Source organism: Zonotrichia leucophrys, chromosome 5 (genome assembly GCF_028769735.1).
Source record: "Zonotrichia leucophrys gambelii isolate GWCS_2022_RI chromosome 5, RI_Zleu_2.0, whole genome shotgun sequence".
Lineage (NCBI taxonomy): Eukaryota > Metazoa > Chordata > Aves > Passeriformes > Passerellidae > Zonotrichia > Zonotrichia leucophrys.
In genome coordinates this window covers 23,554,469-23,581,062 of record NC_088175.1, presented here as the reverse complement: position 1 = coordinate 23,581,062, position 26,594 = coordinate 23,554,469, and the positions used below count along the sequence as shown (strand labels likewise).

General features: G+C 33.5%; 1 protein-coding gene across 3 annotated transcripts in view; it reads right to left on the bottom strand.

Moving 5' to 3' along the window:
* The window catches only part of NOVA1 (NOVA alternative splicing regulator 1), a 139,295-nt gene that overhangs the window by 63,138 nt on the left and 49,563 nt on the right, over positions 1–26,594 (bottom strand). The window contains exons 2-3 of one of the 3 annotated variants that reach the window (XM_064716074.1): positions 24,104–24,188; positions 23,363–23,433 (exon numbers count right to left, since the gene is read on the bottom strand). The exons of the other annotated variants lie outside the window; for them this stretch is intronic. The gene's annotated coding sequence lies outside the window, so the exon portion shown is untranslated. The remainder of the gene's footprint in view (positions 1–23,362; positions 23,434–24,103; positions 24,189–26,594) is intronic. 3 annotated transcript variants of the gene reach the window in all.

Here is a 26,594-nt window from a genome sequence, read left to right as displayed (position 1 = left end):
ATTCCAGTTCTGCACTAAAAATTTTCAGCAGAAGTACAAGTTGGTTAAATTTGTCTTAGACTGAGGTCCAGAAAGAAAGAGAGTAATGGATTATGGCAATTATGTTGTGATGTTGAACACAACTGAAATTCATTATTGCTACATTTTTATATTGAATAAATACAAAATATTTCAACATAGAAACATTTTTCATTCAAAAGTACAACATATTATTTTTCCAAATAAAAAGACACATTGTACCTTTAGAACTATGATGGGAAGACATTTTTATAAATCAGGATGTATTCCAATCCACCTCCCAATGCAACAACAGCAAGAAGTCTCTACATACTCAGTACTTTTGAGATACTTCCATTATTTTGTTTGGTATTACAAAAATACTAACACAGTATTTCAAGAATAAACTGTCTAGCCTTTCATGTGTCAAGAAACTGTGCAACCACTTTCATGTACACAGCTGCCCTGTCACATTTTCTTTCAGCACACAGCCCACAGACATGCAACTTCATCCTAATGGTAACGAGCATAAGTGGAAGCTCAGCAGTTCCAGGAGAAGCAGCAATTATGTTTATCACAGCTCAGGACTTGTTTCCCGCTTTTGAAACCCTGTTTCCTGTTTGTGCACACAAAGCACTAATCTTTTCCCACCACCTGCACAGCAATTCTGCTGCTCCTCAACAGGATTCCCACAGCCTGCGAGTGCCCTACTAGCATCTCGACAACGATCCTGCAGCAGGATCTAAACATGTTCAACTTCTCTCATAGCTTCCATTTGGAATTTTTTAAAAATGGTATGGTTACCTACACAAGTTTATTTTAAAAGAAAGTGATATCAAATCTAAATGGCAAGAATACAAAATGACAGATGAAAGAATTCTCAACACAAAAAGCCTAGACAATCTAACTTGGAAGCCACACTGACTAATTGATCCAAAACACCAATAACTACAGAAAAAAATTCCACATAGCAAACTACTCCCTCCTCCAACATGTATTCAGATGGAATTTTATTTTTGGTCACTGCAAGGTCCTTTGTTCTAGTTTCCTGCCTAGATTTCCCCTTTTCCTGTGCCAAGGCAAGCAGTTAAAGTCAGGATGATCAGAAATAAACTTTAGAAGCAGATGTTACCACAGAGTTTGCTACGTACTGATAAACAGGGTAATTGTGTGTTTTCCTGACTATATACAATCAATTCCTACTGGAATTAATCCTAGGTAACTATAAAGCAAGAGGAAAACTAAAATAATGACAAATCCACCAAAGCATTAATATTGCAATTAACTCTCACTTTTATGGATGCACTACATAAGCTCTAGTAATTCTCCGTTAGTAATTAGCTGTTGCAGAAAAAAAAAATTATTTACAACTTTAATTTTTTGCAATGAAAATCCAAGTTAAAGTTTCCTAAAGTAGCTTTTATATGCTCATGTAGCAGGCCATTTTAATCATTGGCTGCAATAGCAAATGCTTGTTGCACTAATTAAAGAACAAAACACTAAGCCACGTCGAGCTATGTTACTAAACAGTTTGTCCAGAATCTCTGAAATATCATGCACTAGATTCTAACTATGACTCCCACTGACAAATGCATTATTTTCCTAATTTTAGCCCCACTCCCTTTTACCTCCTAACAGAATACAGGGCATTGTAGTATCTATGCACAGCTGCAAAATATGCAAATTCAGGCTTCCAACTGCAAGTTTTGGACCTTATGGGCTTAATCGTTCTGCTGCATCTGTAAAATTTTAAAATATTTGAACTTCCATGCTGGCCACCTGAGCAAAAAGAAATCCTCCAATGGGTATTGCTTCTGCATTTTCTGGTGGGCATGTTAGTGTAATTCATCTCCAATGATACACGGTAGAAATTTTTAGTTTAATGCATGTTTCACATATTACATTTTCCTGGGAACAGGAAAGAATTTTGCCTGTCTGCTATATTCTGTTTCAGAAGGAACCTTCTGATGGAAGAGGGCAATTGTTTCTTTTCAGTTCCAAAATGGTCTGCATTTGAAATTATTGGACTGAAAAGAAATACAAGCAGAAAAAAAAATCCACCCTACCCTACAACCTACAGTGAATAATGATGTAGGCTCATTTTCTGCTTGTTTTTTTCAATAAGGTTCTGCCTCCAGGTGTATTCAGCCTCCATTTAAACTATTAAGTATTCAAATGTATCATTTTCTGTTATAAAAGAAAAAAAAAAAGACTAGAAGACTGAAGTGTATCTTACATGTGGGGGTGCAGGTGGAAATGGGATGAGGGGTGGAGTTGGAACGATACAGACTACAATTATATGGGATTAAATTGTTGTGAGAATAAAACATTTCCCAGGAGACAGAGAGGGATGGAGTGGGTCAGTAACCCACACATCTACGGGGGCAACATGCCTGCTTTTTCTGCCCATAGCAGGTGCTTTGGCTACATCTTTTACACCAGCACAAGTACCCATTTGCCTGCAAAATGAATTAAATAAGCTCAGTGATCAGCTTGCAAACTAATCCTCCTAACGCACTTAAAAAAAAAAAAAATCATTTTCAAATGGATGAGTGAGCTGATGAGACCTGCTGCAAAGCTGGACAGATGCTACTGATGATGCAAAGAAAGGACTGAAATACATGGCTTCAGGCAAGACTACCTTTTTGGCAGTGACATTTAAATTAACATCAGAGGACCATGAAACCACACCATTAAGCCTCTAGGGACAAAAACCTCAGTTTCAGTTCCTTAATTTACGCGTTCTTTATGTTTCTCTCTGCAGAAGGATGAAGTGTTAATTACTATTCTAACCAGCCCTACTTGAACTCACTCCATGTCTCACCTACCAGAAGGAAAAGAAAGATATAACGACTATTTGCTACCTTATTCTCTCAGCAGAATGAATCTCATCCATACTGCATCACTAAAAATCTCAATTGAAAAGATAAAATGTAACTGTTCAAGAAAGATCTTTCAATAGCCCAGAAGGAAAGCTCTCTGGTTTGCAGCATATTCCAGTGATGCACTAGGAATATGTAATTTTAATAGGGTATGCTTTAGTCTGATTCTTAACAGTAGGTGGAATATTAGACTTTTAGAAAAGTCTAATATTCTTAGAAGTCTAATAAACTTAGCAGAAAAAAAGTAATAAATTCTAACTTATTGTGCATGTTCAATATTGCACTTAGCCTGATTTGTAGGGAAATCAGATTATTAGAGATGACCACAAGCATTCGTAGATTGTCTTCAACAGCTTTAAGTTACTCTGACACCATAGAATGCAATAGATGAAAATTGCAGAATAAGTAGATAAAGACAATTTTTAAAAATATGTTGAATATGAAAGAATAAAGACTGGATGATTGATTAAAAAGTAGGAAGATAAAACTACAATGCCTTAATAGTTAAAAGCTACATTTGCACTTGAGATATTTAAGGATTTTTACAGAACAGCACATTCAGTTAGGTTTTCATGCAATTAAATAAATAATAAAAAGCCCTCACAGGATCCTTCTGGTTCTTTTGAAGCACTCTGCAAGAAAAAAATTACCATGGAAACAAGAAGCACAAAACTGTGATAAAAACTAGAAAAAAAATACCACTGCTTCTCAGCAGTGAAGAAAAAATACTGGCAAGGCTAACAGTAACTAATTAATGTCAGTCTTTCAAATATTTACTTACATGAGTACGTTACACATTTATTCAAATGAATCTTCCTAATAAAATTGATTCAGTTTGAAACCCCCCCCAAAAAAACCCAAACTCCCCCCCCCCCCCCGCAAAAAAAAAAAAAAAATACAGCAAAAGAAAACCCGAAACCCCTCAGTGTGCAAACTACTTCTCCAAGGTGGAATAAACACCAAAACAAATTCAAAATAGACAGGACTAAAAGACTTGTAATTACTGTGTAACTGCTAAACACTGTGCTGGAAACAGATGTTCATCATGCACGTTTCTTTTTATAGCGTTTTGTTTCTCACATCATGTATGCCTTTCAGAGAATCACAGAAAGTTACAAGGGGCCTCCAGAGATCACCTGATCCAAGCCCCTGCTCAAGCAGGATCAGCTACAGCAGAGCACCAATTTCAGAGCTGCCTTTTCTACAAACAAAATCAGACCTTGCTCATTTCAGAACCAGCTACTTGGTTAAATAAGTAAAAGGCTGTCATATACAAGAACTACACTTACTGTAAACTGCAATTGCCATTTAGATACATTATCATATGGGAAGAGGGGGGAACAAAAACTACAATCTGGGAGAGGAAAAAAAAGGCAAAAGTTCATTTTGATGAAAATTATGTTTTTTAAAAACGTCAGGTAAGGAAGTCCCTGTAATAATGTGACTTTAAGCCTGCTGGAATTATTTTTCCATAGCATAAAAATGCACCTATCATTTATAAAATGAATTTATTATAAAGTGATTAATTGTACACATATGTTATTAAAAATAAAATACAAACACAACTACTTTATTTTTGCTTTTTCCTTTCTATTTTTCTGGGCAAATGGATACTGTGGCATTCACATTTCAGCATTTCTGTGTAACATTTCAAACATGCAAGGTTTTTTTCTTAACGTATTCAATCAAAGTAATTCTGAATGTCGGCATTCCCTTGCTGTATTTCTGAATCAGCTATCTCATTTTCTTTGGCATTTATTCTCTGTCACTTTTACATCCATTTACATGCTGCCTCTACTTCTTCAGTTTATTATTCTTAGTGCTTTCCCAGCCTTCTCAAGTTTAGTTTTTTCTGTGGTAGTTTCCTTTCTATTTTTTTACAGGACCAAATGAAATATTTTCACCATGTATTTTGTTTTGCATTACCATCGTGGCCTTTTACTCTCAGTCATGAACAATGACTAATTTACTTATCCCTGGATATTTCTTCCAATTTTTGTTATTCAATATTTTTAAAGAACTTACAGTAAAAAGACACAAAATTAACAACTTCCATTAAATATCTGTGTTACTAAAATTTTTACTATCTGATGTGTTGTTTTATGACATCTGTCATAGCTAATTTTTGTCTAAATAGCTGTATAAAATAAACTTCTCATATCTTTGTGTCTCCTCTTCCCACCTGCTCCACAATAAATCTGGATTTTGCTTACAATTTAAATTGATAATTCAGTGTGGCTGATTTTATCACAATTGTTTTTGGGATAACCTGCTCTAGGACTAGAACAAGCAGTATAAGATATTTTCATAGCACAGGTCAAGGAATGGTACTCTTGTTTCAGAGTCTCTTCTTATTGATTTTTGTCAACAAATCCCCAAACATCAGCATTTCTCCTCTTAGATTAAATTGTAAGGGATGTTTGAATGGATAAACACTGCTAAAGGCATAATCCAAAACAGAACTCTTCTAATGAGTTCAGTGGACTCTGCACTAAACACTATGTCTAACTACAGACTGTTAATCGCTACGCTTAATAACAAGTCCAGATATAAACCCCACAACCCCTGTCCTAAGAGATTCAGTTTAAATTAAATGCTCCTTAACTTAATGCAATACAATTTTTGTGTGTGTGCACTCATACTGAAAGTGTTTTTGTGATACTTTCATATCATATATTCCCACTATGAAGCAACCCATGTAACCCTTGCAGCTTCTTTTATAAACAAATAGATGGGTCAGTCGAGATGACTGAAAAATAAAACCAGCTCATATATCAGGAAGACATTCCCCCTTAGAGATAACTGCACAACTCTCTAATTTTTTGTGTAATATTATATACCCAAGGTAAACATCTTATATAAGAGGTTCAATAAAACTGTCTCTTAGTAAAGAAACAAACCAAGTATAAAACTGGAAAAATATTATAGAACGATCCAGCTTACTAGAGATGCTCTCACTTGCACAGACACAAATACAGGTGTATAAAATTGTAATATATTTTGTTGTTGTTGTTTTGCCAAAGATCAGAGAAAAAAAAGTAAATCAGCTAAAGATTACACATTTTAAAGCTGAGCATAAATGAAGCATTCCTTATAGTCATGGTTGAAATTTCTATAAAAGAGACAAAATCTAGTGCACTCTTCCTATGATCCTACACTTCGGCATCAATAAAGAAGATTTATCCATAGGAAATCCTGACCACAATTCTGATCGCATATTCCTCCTGTATTGATTTGATCTGGAAAATGTCTTCACTAAATAAAAAGTTACTAGAGAATCTAAAGTTAAATTTAAAATTATAATAGACAAATGCATCATCTGCATGCATATTGCATTTTGCTTGCATATATATTGCTCAATGTAATTTGAACAAAAACAATAAAAAATCCCCCAAAGCCTGATCTCTATGTTATAATGAGGACTTACCAAAGAAAGTTATTACTATCCAGATAAAGCTGCTATGCAAGGATTTGAAATCAAAACACATGAAGACCGTACTGGAAACACGAATGGAAAACCACAACCAGCCTGATGCAGTGCCAAGCAAAGCAATAAATCAGACTTAGGCCAAACCACACTCCAGAGAGTTTTAATTTATACCATAAACAGAAAAACTTTAACAGGTTTTGGCCTATGCCAAGTGCTTTGATCTATCAAGAAGGCTACAATCATAGATATAAATGCACTTATACTGTTTCATAAAATATGAAACATTATATTAAATGACGATACATAAAAGCCACTCCACGTTTGGGGTTTTTTTATAAACTAAAATGAATATATTCAAGTTGAAGTTCTCCTAGAAGTTCTAGACACACAGAATTTCCAACAATTGTTTTTAAGAATATAATCAAAGCTGTAGAAAAACACCATCCTTTCACAGGTGGTAGTTACAATGGAAAACATGAGCCCATGTTACTTTATCTTCCAAAATATTTGGCAACCTATTTTCAATGTAGAAAAATACATTCTATTTCATATTCAAAAAACAAATTATTCTGTTTTAATAGCAAGATTATTCAAAAAAGTGAAACAAACAAACTTGGAGAAAAAAATCTACTAAAAGCATTTCTCTAGGGTTTTTATGGTCTTAAGGTCTTTTTTTTCATAAATTTTATATTTCTAAAAACATAATGCCAACTGTGGTATCTGAAAGGAAACCATTATCACATATACAGATGTTTTAGAGGAAATTTCGCTTTAAGTATTCTCTTTGATATGATTGTGCTCCCAAATAATCACTGCAGTCTGGAGCCAGAAGACACAAAAGCAGACTGGTGAGACTGTGTTAAGAACAGACTGTGCTGAGTAGCAGAGTTTAAACTCACTCAACATTGCTCTGCTACAAAGTAGGAAATAGTGTTAAGGAAACAGAATGAAATACACAATTAACCTTTAGTGGTTATCTCCAACAACCCCAACAACATGGCCTTTTAAAACCAAATCAATAATGTAATCACACAGCAATATAAACACACTTTTAATATTATGACTCTGACTAGCGTTCCTAAAGTCAATTTTAGTGGTTTCCACTACACAATTTGTTTGGTTTTCGCACTGAATTTTGTTTATAGGAACACATCATCATCTATTGGAAATAATAGTTTCTCACTCCCAAACATTTTATTACAAACCACAGAGGAATGTTTCTTTCCTAAGGCAAAGATGAAAACAACCATACATGAGCAGCACATGTTTTTCAAATTAAAAATCCTGCATAAGACTTCAGTCCTCACTACAGTTAAACTTTATGCTTAATTTCGAGATGACATCTCAAACTAAAATTTCTTTAAATTACAGAAGTAGCTTACCATAAACACCCGCCCTACCACCCCACTGGGATTTTCTTTTGCTAGTTGCTGACAAACAAAAAACTTAGAGCCTTTGTTTCATGAGGACTTTGCATAGAGATAGAGCCTTGATCATAAAAATATACAACAAAAACTAATCTCATTTATGACTTGTCAATAATGACAAATTCTCATTCGCAACACTATTTTGCAGTAGGATAATGACAATAAATTATCAACAAGGAGAATGTGAACACAGAAACACGAGAAATTCATTGATATTCAACTTGTGTACAAATTGGTTATTGTCCCTTTCTATAAAAACAGCTGTAGCATGTGTTCTCTTGTAGAACCCAAGTATTCTAAACTTACTGTGTAGACAAAGAATAAGTAACTAGCAATAAGAAAAAATGTTTGCAAAGTTCAGAAATACATCTGCATGACTGTGTCACTAATGATGAGAATGAAACTTGGATTTACAAAACAGATATCCCCATGCTTGCATGCTTTTTCTTCTCAAGAGCTGGTAAAGAAAAACACAGACCTGATTTTCCTCAGAAAGAATGGGATTACATGGAACCTGAGTAGCTGAGTATAAGATCTACATAACCTACTCAACTGGACAGGAAGAAATGTGCAGAAATTAGGATAAGCAGGTAGACAATAACATTTGGAGCCTTTAGCCATGAGAGTTCCTGGAGTAGCAGTCACAAAACACAGACATATTGGTCACAAGCTACTGGAAAGTAGCTAAGATACTTGTTCAGATCTAGGCACTACTGTATTTCAGCTGCTCACATCCCTGCAGAACTGAAGTAGAAAGAGAAACTATGGGTTTTTTTCTGACAAAAATATTAATATATTTAAAGAAACCACACATGCAAACTTTCAACAACCAAATATGTAAATAACAGAGAAAAATAGGCAAAAGAGTATTAGGCAAGAGAAAAATGGGCAAAATAATAGAGCTTGAGTTTCTCCTAATTTTATTTCAGGATGATGTTACACATGAAAGTAAGAATCAGTAAAGCAGTCTAAAATCCTACCTTGAAATCTGTCAGAAACTGGTCCCCTGACCTAAACATATTTCACTGCTTTGAGCATGAATAAAAAGAGTACAACATGTTACCTAGCCATTTCTCAGTTGGACTCAAGAACAACTGTGTGTTCACAAGACAATGAAGATTAAAAGACATTCAGATCAACAGTTAGGTTTCAGGAGAAAAAAGATTATATAATTTAAGTATCTTTCATCTAGTTTCTCATTCAGTGTTCTTATTACACAACACACTATAAATGGCAGCAAGCTATATAGCTTTCCACACTAAAAAGTGAATACTGGCAGGAGAGAGCATTTAGGGAAGAGAATGTTTTCTCAGAAAAATTATGCTTTAAATTACAAAATGCATCTAACCACAGCACACAGACTCATTGGGTGGTATGCCCCTTCTTGTTCACCTACTACAGGTTTAGACTAAACCAGAATAGTGTGATTTGGAGTATAAAGCTTAATTTAGCAAAGGTTCTAACGCTCCCAAACAATTCTCCACATTCTACTGCTCAAAAACAGGTTAAAGAGAATATTTTTAAAAATACCTGAATTTCTACAGAAGAAAAGAAAATGAGACAGTATAACGCTAACCAAGATCCACATATATTGCATTTTACAGGACACTGTGAAAGGTTCATACACAGAGAATCAAAGTATGCAAAACAAAGCAAGGGTTAGGCATGAATAAGGAAACCATTTCAATTATGAACAGAGTATCATTTAACATTTTCATAGAACTGAAGAATAATGTGGCAGCTTTCTTCTTCAGTCTTGACAAATCTCTTTTGCCCTGACCACATGCTAGTGATTTACACATCAGAAGTCATAATGTCAGCAAAATGAACCTGTCTTTTTTCAATGGAAAATCCAATTTACCTAGGTAGAAATTACTGAATGTCCCAACACAACTCCTATTAGTAGTGATACACACATAGTAGAGCGTTAAATTGTACCTATATTATTTTTAGTATTAGAGGGATTTTTGTTTAGAAGATTACATGCCCTAATGATTCTTCAGCTTCAGAATCTGATGAATGACTTGTCAAGTCATTGGGAAGATTGAAGCACATGGATTTTACTGGGAGAAATAAGCTTAATATAACCAAGACTGTTCTCTCTCCAGTAAAGGTGAGGTGTGGAATTCAGTATGGAGATTACAGTTACCATCACAGTATGACATGTACTGGGAAATTCAGAGGCTGCCACAAGTGGTGTGGTGAGTGATTTGAGGTTGCCCTGAAAGGACAAGCAGACTGAAGACATTCTGCATTGTTTCAGCTGGTTTACAAGGTGTTACAAATACAGCAAACACACTTGATGCCAGCATGTGCACTATTTGTTCTGACAAAGGACTTGTTCCAGATCATTTTCAACAAAAGATCACTGGAAAAACTGAAAGCAGTGTGTCTCATTCTTTTTATCTTTAGAGAAACAGCAATAACAACAGAAGATGTAGTGTTATCAATCCTCAAGTCTGGGTGTTCATGAAAATAAATTCAGCTTCCTTGAATGGACATTTCTGAAAGGCATAAATTACAAAAGTTTTCATTTTTCTAAAAAATGTTTTAGCAATTTTTTAAAATCCATTGAAAATAAAAAATGTTACTTGAGCCATAAATGTTGAGAAGGAACCTATGTAACAATGAGGAAGATAAAGTATTACTTAAGTCTCTCTGGATGCCAGGTGAGAGTCTAATGGCTGTAGGGACAATTTTAATAAACAATAACAATAGGATTCTCACGGGGGGAAAAAACCTAAAGAAACAAAAATTAGACTTTAAGTATGCAAATTAATGTTGCAACAACCTCTGAAAATGTGTCAACAGAATTCTATGAAGGAAATGCTAGAAGGAATTCTAGTAAACTGGCTCTGTTCCTGATAGTCCAAAGGTACCAATCACAAAAAGAAACACTCCAAAGACACAGAGATGGTAGAAAAAACAGGTGAGATTGGCTATGGAAAACTTGTTTTGACCAAAATAACCACAAAGTAATAAACAAGAATATTTTCACTGTGAGAAAAACATTAATGATGTGTAACTTAAATTTAAAAACATGTTTCTTATGTTTGTGATGGGCTCTGGTAAACATTATTACTTGGATTACACTAAGACAAACAAGCATAATGTATACAGAAATCAGATCAGTAGGAATTTTCATACTAAGTTTCAGAGCAACTACCAACTTCTTGAAAGCTCAGTGTACCACATCATCTACAGCAAGTTTCAAGGCTGCTAACAACCCTAATAACCAAACAAAAAAAAAAAAAAGTTAATGTTTGTGAGATCTAGAAAGTAAGGTTCCTAAACCTGTTGTGGAGTTGTTCAGCATATCTGACATGTTCCTCCAAAAAAAAAAAAAAAAAAAAGCAGCCCAAAGATTCAAAGATTTTTTGTTAGCCATGGGAACAGATACATAAGTAGAGAATTTTTTTTTTCTAGCATATGTACCACTGTAAGTCTGATAACAGAAAAAGCATATATTTAACTACATGTATACCTCTGAACTACTCCCTCTTCAGAACTGATAAACAGAGATTAAAAAAAATCTCTAGTAGACAAAATTTGTAAATATGAAGTTCATAGCCTCAACTATGACAATTCTTGGTCATCAAGATCAACTGGCAAGGACCAACATTCTCAGTTAGTTATTTGGTTGCTCTCATTTAAGAAAGGAAGATGACAAAGAATCACAGAAAGGGTTGCAGTTTCAAACCCCTTGTCATGGGCAAGGACACCTTCCACAATGCCCCATCCAGCAGGGCCTTGAACACTTCCATGAATGGAGCATCCATCACTTCTCTCAGCAACTGTGCCAGTGCCTCATCACCTCCACAGAAAATATTTTTTTTAGTATGAAGCTTAAACCTGTTCTCTCACAGTTAGAAAACTTTGCCCCTTGTCCTGTCACTACATGCTCTTGTAAAAAGTCCCACTGCAGCTTTCTTTGTAGCCTCATTTAGGCACTGAAAGGGCACAATAGGATCACCCTGAGTCTTCTCTTCTCCAGGCCAAACAGCCCCAACTCAGCATTTCCTCACAGGAGAAGCACTCCAGCCCTCTGATCGTCTTTGCAGCCTTTCTCTGGACTTTCTCCACAAATTTATGTCCTTCTTGTGCTGGGGACTGCAGCCAGGAAGGAGAGGATTTTTCAAATTGGCTACTGGAAAAATTCCTTGTACTGTCCTGACAGCTGAGCAATGCCATAAATTGTTCAGGGGTGGCTGGCAATGGAACAGAACGCTCTGTCACAGGAAAGACCACAAGGTCCAGTAGCAGAACCACACAGTTCAGTGCCCAAGGACACACTTGGGCATGCTCAAATTTGCAGACACAGCCCAAGATGCAACCTTTTTCTTCCCATCCCCCCCTGTCTTTTTTATAACTGGAAAGAGGATTATCTCAGCAGTTCATTATGATGTTGAGATCCTCAGTGTCATCTTGGTGTCTACATCACCTTCTTTGGAGGTCCACATATTCAGGTTGTGCCTTTATGCAAAGACATACACAGCCTCAGCTGTATACATGGTCAGTGGCCTTGACTATTTTAACTCTTTTCTTGGGGACATTCACTAGAGATCACCACTATTACTCCAAAAGAAAAACAGCAACTCCTTACATTTCAGAACGCCCGATATAATACATATTTTTGTTTCCTTTAGGTATTTAAATAGGCATTTAATTCCATAATAAATTATCCACAAGATCTCTATAATGGATACCTTCCCTCCCACTGTGCTGCCCATAATGGATTCCTTCCCTCCCCCCATGCTGCCCTTGCATCTTAGTTCTTGGGATCATAGCTTTCCTTTCCCACTTTTGGAATGCCATCTGGCATGAAAATTAAGACTTCTGAAAGCCATGCTATGAAAAACAGAAAATAATCCTTTTTAATAATGAAGGCACAGAAAAGCTTTCCTTTCTTTCCAAAATGGCTTTTAAACTATCACAATTATGTTTATTACTTTCACTGCTTTCTTAGGATTGCAATATTTCTTCTCGCTATTGGTATTTGATACTGTTAAAGTCCAAAGGCTTAACACATCCTTTGGATGTAATAAATGAAATAGGCATTTTTTGTTGACATGAAAAAAATTAGTGATCATCTGCTGTATCTGGAAAAGTACTAACGGGTGCAATTAATTTTTTAAGAAAATTGTGGAGCAGAGCAAAATTAAAAATTACAGTAAAAAAAATCAAATACTTTTGCTAAGCATCAAAATAATGGAAATCAAGACTAAAATTTCTTCCTAAATGAAAACTGTAGATACCTCATCCCCTCACAGAAAGCAATTATAATTCTCCTGATTCATACAACCATGACTACTAGGGTATTTCTATATAAAACACTGTGTTTCCTCTAATACATTAACATGCTGCCCCTTCCACTAAACACATTTTCTTACAGCACTTCAAGTCATGAATTCTGATTAATTACTACTGCTTTTCAGAAGCAGGATCTTGGTTTAGAAAAGAAACCACTGTGCTATGTGCTGTAAAAGCATGAAAAGAGATGGTATGCTTCGTCTATAGAACAGTAAGAGCCAAAAGTCAAATATTTGTAGATAAGAAAAAGTAAAAGCATTAAAAGTAAAAGCATTACATTTCTGCACACAAACACCACAGAGAATTGCACATACACAGGAAGAACAAGATCCAAACAAACATAGAAACTGACACTTGGATGAAGGACTACAAATATAAGTAATAGCAGCTACTTTGAGATGAAATAGTAATGCTAGCATTAAAGTAGGTGCATTTTTAGGCTTATTTCTTCAATGCATACATACTAAAAAAAACAGGAAAAAAAGGAAAGGAAAAGAACATACAGACACATCTATTATGAACATGACTTAGAGTTCACTCAGCTTTTACATCCAGGACAACAGGGTCATCCTAATTCACCAGCACAGCCTGATATGGCAATAAACAAGTACCAACTTTGGAAATATCTAAGAACTCATTTGAGCTGACAGGAAATAAAAGAGGAAAAAAATCAAGGCACATAATCAAGCACTTGTCTACATTGACTAGACAGAGTATACAGGTTTTCTTAAAACTGACAAGGTTTTGAATTTCCCTGTATTCTCTTTTGTTTTATGTTTAGAATTTTCCTTCCAACAACTTGTGATACTCCTACCTTCACAGACATTGGCAGACATGAATCTTAGGTAGACATCTGATTCTGTAATTTTTAAACTATTAAAAACAACAGATTGACATTTATGAATTTAAAAAAAATATTTCAATATTCTCTGGTTTTGGCTTAATCAATGCTCTTTGTGCTTCAGTTGAACTATATTGACAAAGGGAAATGTTTGGAGCAGAGCTATTAAAAAAAAAATTCCCTCCTTATTTGGCAGCTGTTAGACTGCTTTTAGAATACTGAGTCCAGGTTTAGGTCCTCCAGTACTACAAAAATGTTGACAAACTAAAGCAAGTTGATTGGGGTGTCACCAAGGCAGTTAAGGTTATGAAGTACCTGCCCTAAAGAGGGGAAGTTGAGGCAACTTGGCCTCTTTCATCAAGATTGGAGAACAGGCAATCCTTCCTTCAGAAGGACCCCAAAACACATCCTTAATAACTATGAAGTTATAAAGAAGATTAAGTTAAGCTCTTTCCAGTGATTTATAGTGGGAGGACATCACTGAAACAAGAGGTTCTAATTAGACTTAAGGAAAAACCTTTCCCTCAGGAGGACTCTCTTGCATTAGAAAATGTTGCAGAAAAGCTGCGCAGTAAGATAAAACCATCAGCAATATTGTCTGCCTGCACAGCTGACCCTGCCTGTAGAAACAATTTGGACCAGAGATCTTCTGATACCCCTCCCAAACTGAATCACTTTAAATGGCATTCAGAGTTTTCTTAATTTATTGTATTTAATTTTGTTCTTGCATGGATTTAGTTTTTGTGCCATCATCCCCACTTTTTCTAAAGGAAATCCAGTGTACTACTGCAGCAGTCTTTCTTGCCATATTCTGATAAAACCTCTCCCTCCTCTACAGGGCAAAGGTTTTTCTCATAGCATCTATACAAATGTGATTTGTGAAAGTGAAACTGATTATTACTAGGAACTCAGGCTATCAATCTTCCTTTTTTTAGCTGTGCAACTATAATGTTGAAAGTCATCCAGGAATAATTTTTAATGTTTTGACATCTCCTGGTTTTTAGATTATTGCTGTGAAGAAGGACTTATATATCAATACAAAGGCATTTAATCAGATGACAAAGATAAAACTCATTGTAGACAAGTGCAAGGTAAATCCTTGAATCTAAGTTACTTTTAAGACAACACATTATAAATAAGTTGCAACTTTTTTGATAACAAACCTGGTTGTCAGCATCAATGAAGTATTTTTTTAATGTGGAAATACAGTATAAAGAAACACTGGCATAGCAGGTATTAGACAAAATACAATATGCTGAACTGTATGCTATTGCCCAAATGCAAAGTTTTATTTTAGCAAATTTCTCATACATACAAAATACCAAAAAAGTAAAAAGCCTTAATACTTAGAAGATTCCAGAAACAAGTTTCAACAAGCTACAGCTACAACAGCATAATAAAAGATATAAAAATCATCAGAACTAGAAGCCAAACAAGTTTTCTAATTAGCATTATAATTAGTATTAGAATTAGTAAATAAATCACATGGCTTTAAAAAAAAAGGAAAAAATCAGTAAAAGTTATATGCAAACAGTAAAATAATAATTGTCTTGTTGTAAAAAATTATTTTAAAAGGTTATTACATTAGCTATACCAAATACTATAAAAAGAGTATTTACTTTTCAGCACAAAAGAAATCTTTAATTTTATAGGTTTTATGATGCAATATAGAAGTGTTTGTGTACTTTCTTTCAATATTGAGATTAAAAAATAAAAATTTTTAAAGTGAAGCTCACTTTGAAATTATATTTTCTAGATTGTCTCAAGGAGACTTTTTTAGAATAATTACCAGGAAAGATGAGATTATAAATGAAATACAACACCTATTAAAATGATTCTAGAAAAGATTGTAAGATTACTCAATAAAAACTTTGAGGGAATTTTGTCAGATTTGAATGGAATCTGCACTGTAGTGGTAACAAGGTAAGAATCATGCAAGATTTACTAAAACATGAAACATTTCTGATTACAGACTTTCATAGTATGTAGTAGTAACACAGATTAGAACACAAAGATGCTCCACAATGTAGATATATGAAGAATATGTCATACAGTTCTGAATATATATGTTCTAAATTATTTTCTACATGTTCTAAATTATTTCCTAAAATTTGAAGATTCAATGATGTAATGGTAATTACTTTCTAAGCAGTTTTCAAAAATGTCCTTTCCAAAAGCTCATTTGGAAACAAAACTGCTATAGAGGAAGAAGAAAGGCCCTTGCATGGAAGAATTAATGAATTAAAGAGGGAAAAGCTAAACTATCCATTTTCACAACAGAGAGAGATCATGTAGGGTGTTATATGTATATGTATACAAAAATCTGGAAAATGGGAGCAGACATCAGTGCTGAAGATTCACTCAATCTGATGATGGTTGTTAAGCAATGAAGACATATGTCATAGTGAAGAACCACAGAAGGGTCTCAGAATGAAGTGACTGTATAAAAGAATAGCAAATGTCATTCCATGTACACTAATGTGATGTACAAAGGAGAGAAAGCAATTCTAATTTCACACAGAAAAAAAATGGACTCAGAACTGTCCATTATTTCACGCATTCGAGTGTAAAATTCCGTACTATGATATAAGAAAAAGCTAACTCAGTTTTAACAGCCAAAGAGAAAATCAAACATTAAGAATTTCTAAGGAAGGAATGTAAACCAGAAAAGAGTGTGAGATGACGTATGCTGACACAAATGTGTTTGTATGTGGCAACTGCCTTCAGCTGCGCTCCCTCCCTTTGCCTCCAGATGAAGCATTACAAATAGAAAAGATTCAGAAGACACAATTAAAGCCATAGGCTGTCTTCTAATACAAGGACTAATGTAAGCATACACGTCTCAAAATCTGGAAATTGTGCTAAACGTCAAATATCTGCAAAATCATGAAGGCAGAGGAAGCAGACTGATTCATCCTCTCTTTAATACAGGAAGTTCCATGGAGAAAGTTGAAAAATGCATTAAAGGGGATGCTGGCTCTTCTGCAAGTGCTCATTAGTCACCTTTATATACTTCACTTTCTCATGACTGGACTTGCAATTGGACCATTTCTGAAGGGGAAAATCTTCAACAACTGATACTGATGCTGAGGATTTCAGCAGAGATTTCAGCAGAATGCAATCTGTTTATACATTTACCTTTACTGCCACATATGCAATAAATACAGATATTCAAGTTCAACACATGGTATGGTCCTTCATGAATACTGAGCTTTCTTCCTTAGGGAAAGTAGAAATCATTATCCAGCCTGAGTAAGCCATTATTGAAATACAATTTTTATTTTACACATTGTCAGACCTTGTGTTAAAAACATAACTCAACACATGAAGTGTAATTTAAGGGATAATTATTCCAAACATCAGATTTCATTAATCAGAACAAGGTCATTGCAAAATTGATCAGGACAGACATTATGTCTTCTAAGTCATTACACAAGAAGATAGAATTGAGGAATCAAGATACAGCTCTGTAACAGAGATGTAAAGTATGAATGCAGAGAACCTGAGTGCCATTCCACTTACACAGGCCAGACAGATTCTCGCTTTTCATTTGGCTAGCAAGAACTTTTTGAACTACCCTGAGTTTGAAGGAAGTTCTTCCTATTTGAGTGTATTTTAAAATATAAATTAGCTTAATACATCAAGAAAACAAAATAGGACACAATTGTCAGTGAAACAAGGAGAATTTTAAGAAGTTGATGTTATGTTAGCAGACAGGCAAATTACACTTGCACAAAACAAATATGATTACACAAAACATAATATGCTGTAACTGCTTGAAGTTAACTAAAAGCAAACTGCAAAAGGTTTTTAAATGTATTAAATATCCAGCTTAATGACTACGAAGTTAAACATGTGAATGTGAAAGCAAGGGTCTCGAAAAGAGTTACAGTAAATATAAGCTCATATGAAATCCAAAAATGACAATAATTTATACATAAGAATTAGCTTTTCAATATTTATAGCAAGTACACTACTTTTGAAAGAAAATCTGAATGTTATAACAAAAAAAGTCTGCACAAAGTTGCATAAATTTGCTGCTTATAACAACACTTAAAATACTCTATTCTATTTACAGCTACTAATTTACCAAAGTACCAAAAGGAAAGGAAAGAAAAGAAAAACAATTGAGGCACAGTCAAAAACAACATTTCCATTTTACAAGTGACAGAATTTTATAAAATTTTGCATGGAAATACCTATTCCTAGTGGAATTCCTAGTTAAAACAAATCTTTGAGATAAGATACAATACTTCACTAAAGGTCAGTAGATTCTTTATTTTCTATATCTAACAGTTTATGAACCCTTCCTTATCAGATTCTGTCATCTATACAAAATACACCCATCCAGTGTTACATAATGACAAAAACATTTGTCTGGTTTATATTAACAATTGTTTACCTTTGTCATCAGGCAGTTTATTTTAGATTTATTTGCTGAAAACAATAAACCTTATGTTGCCAACTACTTCAAAAGCATTTTCCTGTAGTTAACTTATCTACAGATTAATTTTTGCCTTCTCACACACTCTCCCCTATGTTTCTTGGTTCAGTCTTTATGGTCCTGATGCATTGATTAGTTTAGCTACAATAAAGAACCTATGAACTCCATAATCTAAACACGTTCACTTTTGTTAGAAGTCTGACAAAATAAGCACTTGGATGTGATTTTTATAGAATAAATATAATTCTGTGTAACGGTTTTTATTTTTTGTTATGCAGCATTGGATGCCACGATCAAGTTAATAAAAAAGACTATTAACTATTCTGTTACTTCAGTAATAGTTACTGTGAAAATCTCAGTTCACTAATATTTGGGTGAAACAATAGTGATTAGATTTTAATTCTAAATCTGTTTACATAACCAATTTTGTAGCGATCAGAAATAGAAACAAAGCTAAAAACAGCAATAATTTAAAATACCATAATTAAATGTAATTAAATAAGGTTTTACCTAATTAAATAATAATAAGATACTAGGAGGATTCATTGATAGAAAATCGTTATAATTTTTATATTAAAGCATTTCACAAACTATGGAATTGTTCTTGACCAACTGACATCTTAATTTTCCATTTTAAATTTTGATGCCTGCTTGAACTGTAGTCACAGTGAGACTTCCCAGTGGAGCAAAATCTTCATGTCCACATAGCAAGTTTGATTTCTGTGTTCTGGATCTTTAGTAAGTTATTTAATAAATAGAATTCTAGTTGTCTCTTATTTCAGCCAGTCCTGAAGTAACAGCCAGCTGAGAAACCACCGTAGCCTGGTCTTCCTGAAGAGACTTGCTCAATAAATATCAACAAATTAAGCCTTATTAAAAGCCTTATCAAGGAAATATTGTTCAGAGTATAATTAGTTTAAAAATAAGTACCTTGTATAATTAATTGATAACCTGTGTATGAGCACAAATTTGGCAAGGAATTTTTCTTTTTTTGAATGATTGAGTCTTTAAAGTCATACTTGGCTTTCAGGAATGACAGGTAGAAAGCCAACTTCAAAAAACAGAGCCTCTATTGAAACCTGATGAAGTAATTTCACAATGCCACCTGTCAGGTTAGTTCTCCCCTAGTACTTCAAATATTATGAAGTGGGATGAACAAAGGCATTAGAAAGGAAGAACTCTTTCAGTTAAACCACAATGATTGTCAGTTAAACACATATGATTAACATCCCACACTGCATCATACCAGGTAGACTGTTAGAAAAGTTTTTAAGATACTAAGATATTATCTAAAAGTAGTATTCTAAAGACAGAATGTTTCTACTAAGATATTTCCATGTGTACTTTCCTCTAATTTCAAGAAAAGTGCTAACTGGTATCAACTAGTAACAAGTTCACAGAGCAGACACTTTTAATTAAACTCATATTAAAAACATCTGTCTCCTAATGTCCAGGCCTCTTTCTCCTAATGAAAAAAAAAAAAAAAAAAAACGAAAAAAAAGAAGAAAAGGGAATTTTAAAAAGTACCTCTTTGAAAGTAAAAGAGGTTAGTTTTAAATTTCAAAATGCATAAATTTCTGAATTATAGGGTTTATTTTCGTGTAATTTTTAAACAGACTTAAACTAAAGTTATTTGATCTCACATTTAAATTAGACAGCCCTAGTCTTTCATTGCAATCTACTATAATGTGATACACACAGGACAGTTTATTTTTAAATGCAACCCACAATTTAGTTCAATACATATACATATTCATTAAGTCTGATCAATCTAATCAAAGAAGTCCTTGAAGGTATTCTCAAGGAAGACATCAAATCAGCATAAAATAGCTATTATAAGCCATACAGCAGAAGGAAAAAGAGGTTACTATATATTGAAACACTTCAGCAATATGAAAACTCAAAGTTTCTATATTTCTAGAAACTATTCTACATATCATGACCTTGCAAACTAAACAGTAATGTATAAAAATACAAAACAGAAACTATATGTACATACCTGATATTCAGATACAGATTTGTTTCTGCACTAGTCTGAAGTATTTTACTAACAAAGGTAGAAATTGCCTTCATTACCATGATTAATACATTAAAAAAATTAAAATCAAAACATCCAAATATGAGAATTTCCTTCTATTATAGAGAAGAAGATTAAGTATCTGATGTTATGTGCTGATTAGGTATTTTCATAATTTAATTACATGGCAATTATTAATGCACAAAATTCAAAGTTCACATAGCATAGCTTTCAGAAGAGTAACATACTTCTTGTACGTCATCAGCAGCACCTTAGAAAAGTAATAAAATACATCATGTGCTTCCTGTGCACTTGAACATTCTATTATACAAGCACAATATAACAATATTTAATTTAAATACATCAAGGAATCCTTATAAATCTTCTACAGAATTAGAGTAACAGGAAAAAATTCTGCAAATGGTAAAAAAAAATATTTTTTCTTTCAATATCATCATCCTTCAGTTTTACTGGTGAATTTAAGAACTTTATTCTATCTTAAAGTTGATTTTATAAATAGCTGCTGATATTCATATCAAGATTCCTTCCTCTTCCCTCTTACTTTCCTCACCACTGAACATCGTGGCAGCAGATACTAATGGAAACATGTTGACCTATGCTCTAGAAGAAAAAGAGATGGAAGAAAGTGTTTAAAGCAGTAAGAGAAAAGTATCAGTGTTTAAAGCAAAAGTGAACACATATACATAATGACAGAAACTATTCAGATATTTTAATCCCCTTTGGTTCTCATGTTTTTGTAATTGCTCTTTAAAAATGAGGAAAGGGCAAATGGCATTAACTCATAATCCATAAGGTACAGCATATGTCCAGCTATCATCTTTGGCATTTACAAGTTGACAATCAAGACAGATTCTATTAAAAGAACTGGAAAGAAATACAAAAGCTGAAATGTTTCTAAGAAGGCTTTCTTCATGCAAGGGATCACACATGATTTGGGGAAATTATAATCATTAACAAAAGGGGTGAGTTCAACATGGTAAAATTCCTTCTAGGAAAAGGAATTCAAGTATAGAAAACTGATGAGAAGGGACAACATTTTGCATTTGACAAGATATAGAGTTAGAAAGCAATTAAATTCAAGTGGTGTGATCAGAGAAAGTTTTTAGACAAATGACTATGAAAGTGGCTTTTTGGAGAAATGAAAGCTAAGGACCTAGATAAGACTTTGGTAACCTGCAAAGAAGAACAAGCATTTGAAGATTTTTAAAAACAAAAGCAAAGTTTAGATGCATGCAATCTGAAATGTCATAGATTGGCTATGCAATTTGACAGACAAATTATAGTCTTGAAAAGAAAGGGTATGTTGTCCACAGTAACCAAAAATGAGTAAGAAGGAAGGGACTGTGAAGAGAGCTGGGATCAGTTTTCAAATGATTCATTCAAATTCTAAGTAGACTATCTATGGGATAACCACAGTCAAGACAAGATGTTCTAGGAATCACAGACAGGAACACTAGATATGTGCATCATCGCGAGAAACAAAAAATAACACTCCTGACCAAATCTGTGTGTAAGATCATGTATATCAATGAAGAATATTAGGAAGCAAATCTCTGGCACACAGATTAAAGTGAGATGATGGCAGGCAACCTACCAAATAATGAGATATATGAAGACAAAGTCACAAATGGACGACAGTTTCTTGTAGTTGATCATGACTACAGAGCCGTACTTGGTAATTGAAATGAGTGTGAAAAAATTGTGTACATATGTAGTTCAGGAAGAACAGATGAAGGGAGCAGAATACTAGAGTGATACAATATTAACAAGAGAAAATCACTAACTAATAGAACAAAATCTGGAATGAATGAGTTTCAAAGAAAAGGAAGACACAACTAAATCATATTGATATATAGCATATACCCAATTGGGTATATGGGATTACTTTGTACAAAATGCATTAAAAATGCAGAAAAAATACAGGCTTATGCTTGCCAAACACAAAATACTCTATTTCTGGGGATTAAAGATAGGAGAAAAAAAAATGCACTGATATCTTCCATCTGACATTGCATTTATGATTTGGCAGAGTTCAACAGAAGTTTATAAAGCTGGCCACAGCTCTTCTTGCTCCTCTTAATTAATGAATCATCTACAAATGCTAACTACCTAAAAAAAAACCCCAAACCCAGGAGTATAAAACAGTTCCCTAATTAAAAGATAGTATTTTTGTTCCATATATTTTTTTTGTAAATATATGATGAAAATCTAATCTTTTCACACTTTGGACGGTTTTACAGAATGAGATTGCTATTATATCTGAAAATATGAATTTTGTTAGTGTCAGTCCTGACCTTTGTCAATACCCATAAAATAAAATTTAAAAAATAAATTTTTGGGCTCTTTGACATTACAGAGTAGAGAAAGAAGGAAAGTACTTTCCTTCAAACTACAGTGTTTGAAAAGCAGTCAAATTGGAGAAAGGTAGCAAACTCAAGTAAAAGAAAATTAAAATTTTAAGATCTTGTTATATATTATAATTTTATATATCTATATAATTGAAGTAAACAGCCCATTGCCTTTTTTCTTTCCTTTTCATGTTCTTGGCTTTTTTCTTTATTTCTTTTGGGTTTTTTGGTTTTGATTTTTTTTTTTTTTTGCAAGGGCGCTTATTTTTCTCCCTTCTAATGTGCTGCCTATATTATTGTCAGAAATATTCATTAGAGTGGAAGCAGCTGAGACTTATTTTTAATTGTTGAATCCCATATTAGCCAGTGAAATGTAGCATTATAAAATAGCAGGCCTCACTAAAAAGGAAAAATAATTTTATTAACAAACCCATAAGCCTTCATATAATGCAATATGGTAAAATCTACAGTTCTGAACTACCACTATCAGATGTGCACTAACACTCATGAAAGCCTATTTGATTTGCTAAATGTATTTTAATGTGGTTATTGATATGAACAAAAGTGGCATAAAAAATGAAAAAATTAGACTGTAAACTGTGAAAAACAGAAGAGGATGATGTAATATTAGAAGTAATTTCTCACAAGAATCCTGTGCTGAATTAGAGCAACTTTCCAGCGATATGGCATTTCCTTCCTGTGCCACTCCATACTCCCTGAAAATATATAAAACGGAATGGGTTTTACAGTACATGGAGTCACGTTAATGTCAGTTACTCTCTAGGCTTTATGATTCCTTAAGGACATACCACCAAAAAAAAATCTTATTCCACAAAAGAATTTAGTTTTTGTACTGCAGACAAACCTGATGCTTATAGGATACGGTCAACGAATGCACTGGAACAACTGTCTGCAGCTCACCCTGCACTGAAACACTTTTCAAAAACATCACACTTTTAAGAATCACACTAAAACCAGAATTTCTATTTTTTTATTCTTTTTTTTTTTTTACATTCAACGAGACTCAAAATGCTCCAAAACTTGATTTTAGAGCAACCAAACTTACAAGTCCATGTAACAAAATTTTGGCCTGGTTTAAAACAATTGGATACCATTGACTTCAGAAACCTATTTTTCTAGTGAAACACTATGAAAACACTAGAACTGCATACCACAGACAGTTTTTTAGGAAGCAACCTGCAAACAACTCCAAAGTAAGGAACAGGTTCTCCTTACTCTTATCTAAAGAGCAAAAAACTGCAAATGTATCCACAGAACACCTAAGAATAGTTGGCAGAAATTTGAAAAATATATCTAAGGTCCAAATTCAACATTCCAGTACTTTTGTGTACCAATTTGGACTACAGAGACTTTAAGTATCAGTACCTTTACAGGATGGGAATTACAGCTGCCTGACGCACTCTCCTTCCCAGCAGTATCAGCCAAAGCTCACATTTCCAGTCTGTGATATCTGGTAAAAAATTGAATGGAATGCCATGTCACTGCTCTGCAGATTTCTGAAACTGAAGTATCTGCTCTTTTTGCCTATGTATTGACTATAAGATGTCATGTGTTTGCTTTTCTTTAACGAGCAAATCTGATTTGAACTAGTTCTCTCATTTCTAAAAGAGCTAAGGTTTTTAGGACTGTATGGACTAATAAGCTTTGCAGCTCATTTTGAAAACTAGTGAATACCTGGAAAACTCTAGTGCTGTGTTCAGTTGTTAGAAAAAAAAGTGCCACCTTTCTTTTTTAATATTCTCACTAGAGATAAATGAACACTTCTTTAATGTCCAATGCATTCTTGATTTAGATAAATGCTGCCAAAAGCATCTGATTTTTTTCATCTTAATAATTGTTCATACACTAAAATAAAGTGATATAGAAGATTTATACCAAAGGAAACTAAGAGAAATTAAAACAGAGCTGCCATGAGAGGACTTCAAGGTAAAATTCAATTTCACAATGGAAAATGATCCTTTAATAGCAGAAGTCCTACAACATATCCTTGAAAATATAGGAATAGAAATTAGAACTTTTAGATTTGTACCTATGATCTTGATTCTTATATACAAATTAAACACCACACATACCCTAAAGAATACTTATAATATAAAGCTCATAGAGCTTTAACTATGTGCTTTGGAACCTTTGGTTCAAGCGCTTTTGATTTTAGTTCAGTTTTGTAATATATAGGTACAGAAAAATAATGTGGTTGTTCAAAATACTTGTAATACAATTTTGCAGAAAAGCAAAATACAGAAATTTCATTGTTTCAAAGTTTTTTGGTTAATGAAGAAAAGCACTGCATACTTATTGATTACTACATGAACATCCAAATCTTTAAGGAGAAAAAATTTAAGAACTATAGTGTTACAATAGGAATTTTCTTCTCAGTACTAGTTATGTTCCAACTAGACTTACAAATGAAAGCACAGACTGCATTTTAGAGTCTAAAAAAATCCAAACAGTCTGAGGATTAAAAAGCAGCAAGCAATATTTTTCAAAAAGTGAATCACAAATATTTTACACATATATTTTTGCATATATTTTAATTCTGTAAATCTTCTTTTCAAATATGCAATCAGTAACTTCATTAGATGCTTCTTCAAATTTCAAAACTTTGCAAGAGATGGAAACTGCCCAGCCATTAAGTAAAAAAGAAAAACCAATTAAAAGCAAGACAAATTGAGCTAGTCATGAAACAAGGGAAATATTCAAAAAAATCATAAATTTTATGTCAAGAAAACAGAATTCTGTGACTGTACTTATTTTTTAGCAAAGCATGTAGGTAAAATGAAAACATAGATTGCTATATTTACAGGAATGGATCAAATTCTAAGGCTGGAAATTTCTTCGAGGAGCAATTTTGGACAAGAAAGGTGTTGACAAGAAAAAGACCTTCTCAAAATAGAAAATAATATGCACGTTTTCGTTTTAGGTATGATCATATATGCATGGTAATTTAGGTTAGGTATGAGTGGATATATAATATATGCATTTAAGGTACATAGTAACAGCTTGGTATTATGCTCAGTGCCTTCTCTATATTCAGTTTAAAAAAATTGCTAAGATCACAAGTTCCATAATTTTCCTCATCCTTTACCTTAGTTCTTCTGTACACACTGAAAATAGGTAGTAGTCTAGATTAATGCCAAAATGGTCATATCTAAACTTCTTCTCTAGAAAATTCAGAACACATTCTAAAATGCAGGTGAAGTTGATGAAGATGGATGTCTATGGCACACTATCCAGTGTCAAGTATTTCACTAAATGCATGAAATCGATGTACTATATCAGAAATGGTTACTAATTATACAAATAATACAAGTACTTTTAAGAAAACAAAAATATTTTAACTGGTTTCAGATCCAATTTCATAGAATAGTTTGCATTAATTTATTGACAAGAGAGTCAGGAAAGATAGCTGTAAGTGTCTGGGGTTGCACCAGTTTATTCACATATTTTCCTCAACATTGACGTGGATATAAATTTAAGATGAAAGTACCAAGGAATGCAAATCTTTCAGCGCATGCAAAATGTGCATTTTAACATATAAGCACCACTGTACTACAGCTACTCCATTTGGCAAAGAGGAATTAAAATATTTGGGTACTCATTTATTTATTCCAAATACAATTAATGTGATCTAACAGACAACAGGAAAAATATCTCTGTAGAGAAATTACATCTGTTGCTTCAATGAACAACCTAGAATGCCATAAAAATAATACATTTATATATTCTATGGTAATAATACAATGATTTTCAACTTCTTCCCTGAAATTTCTCTTCTACACATAGATACGAAAAGAAATTCCTTCTACATGTTGTAAGGTTATATATCCATTCCATCATTTGTCAAGAGACTGAGGGT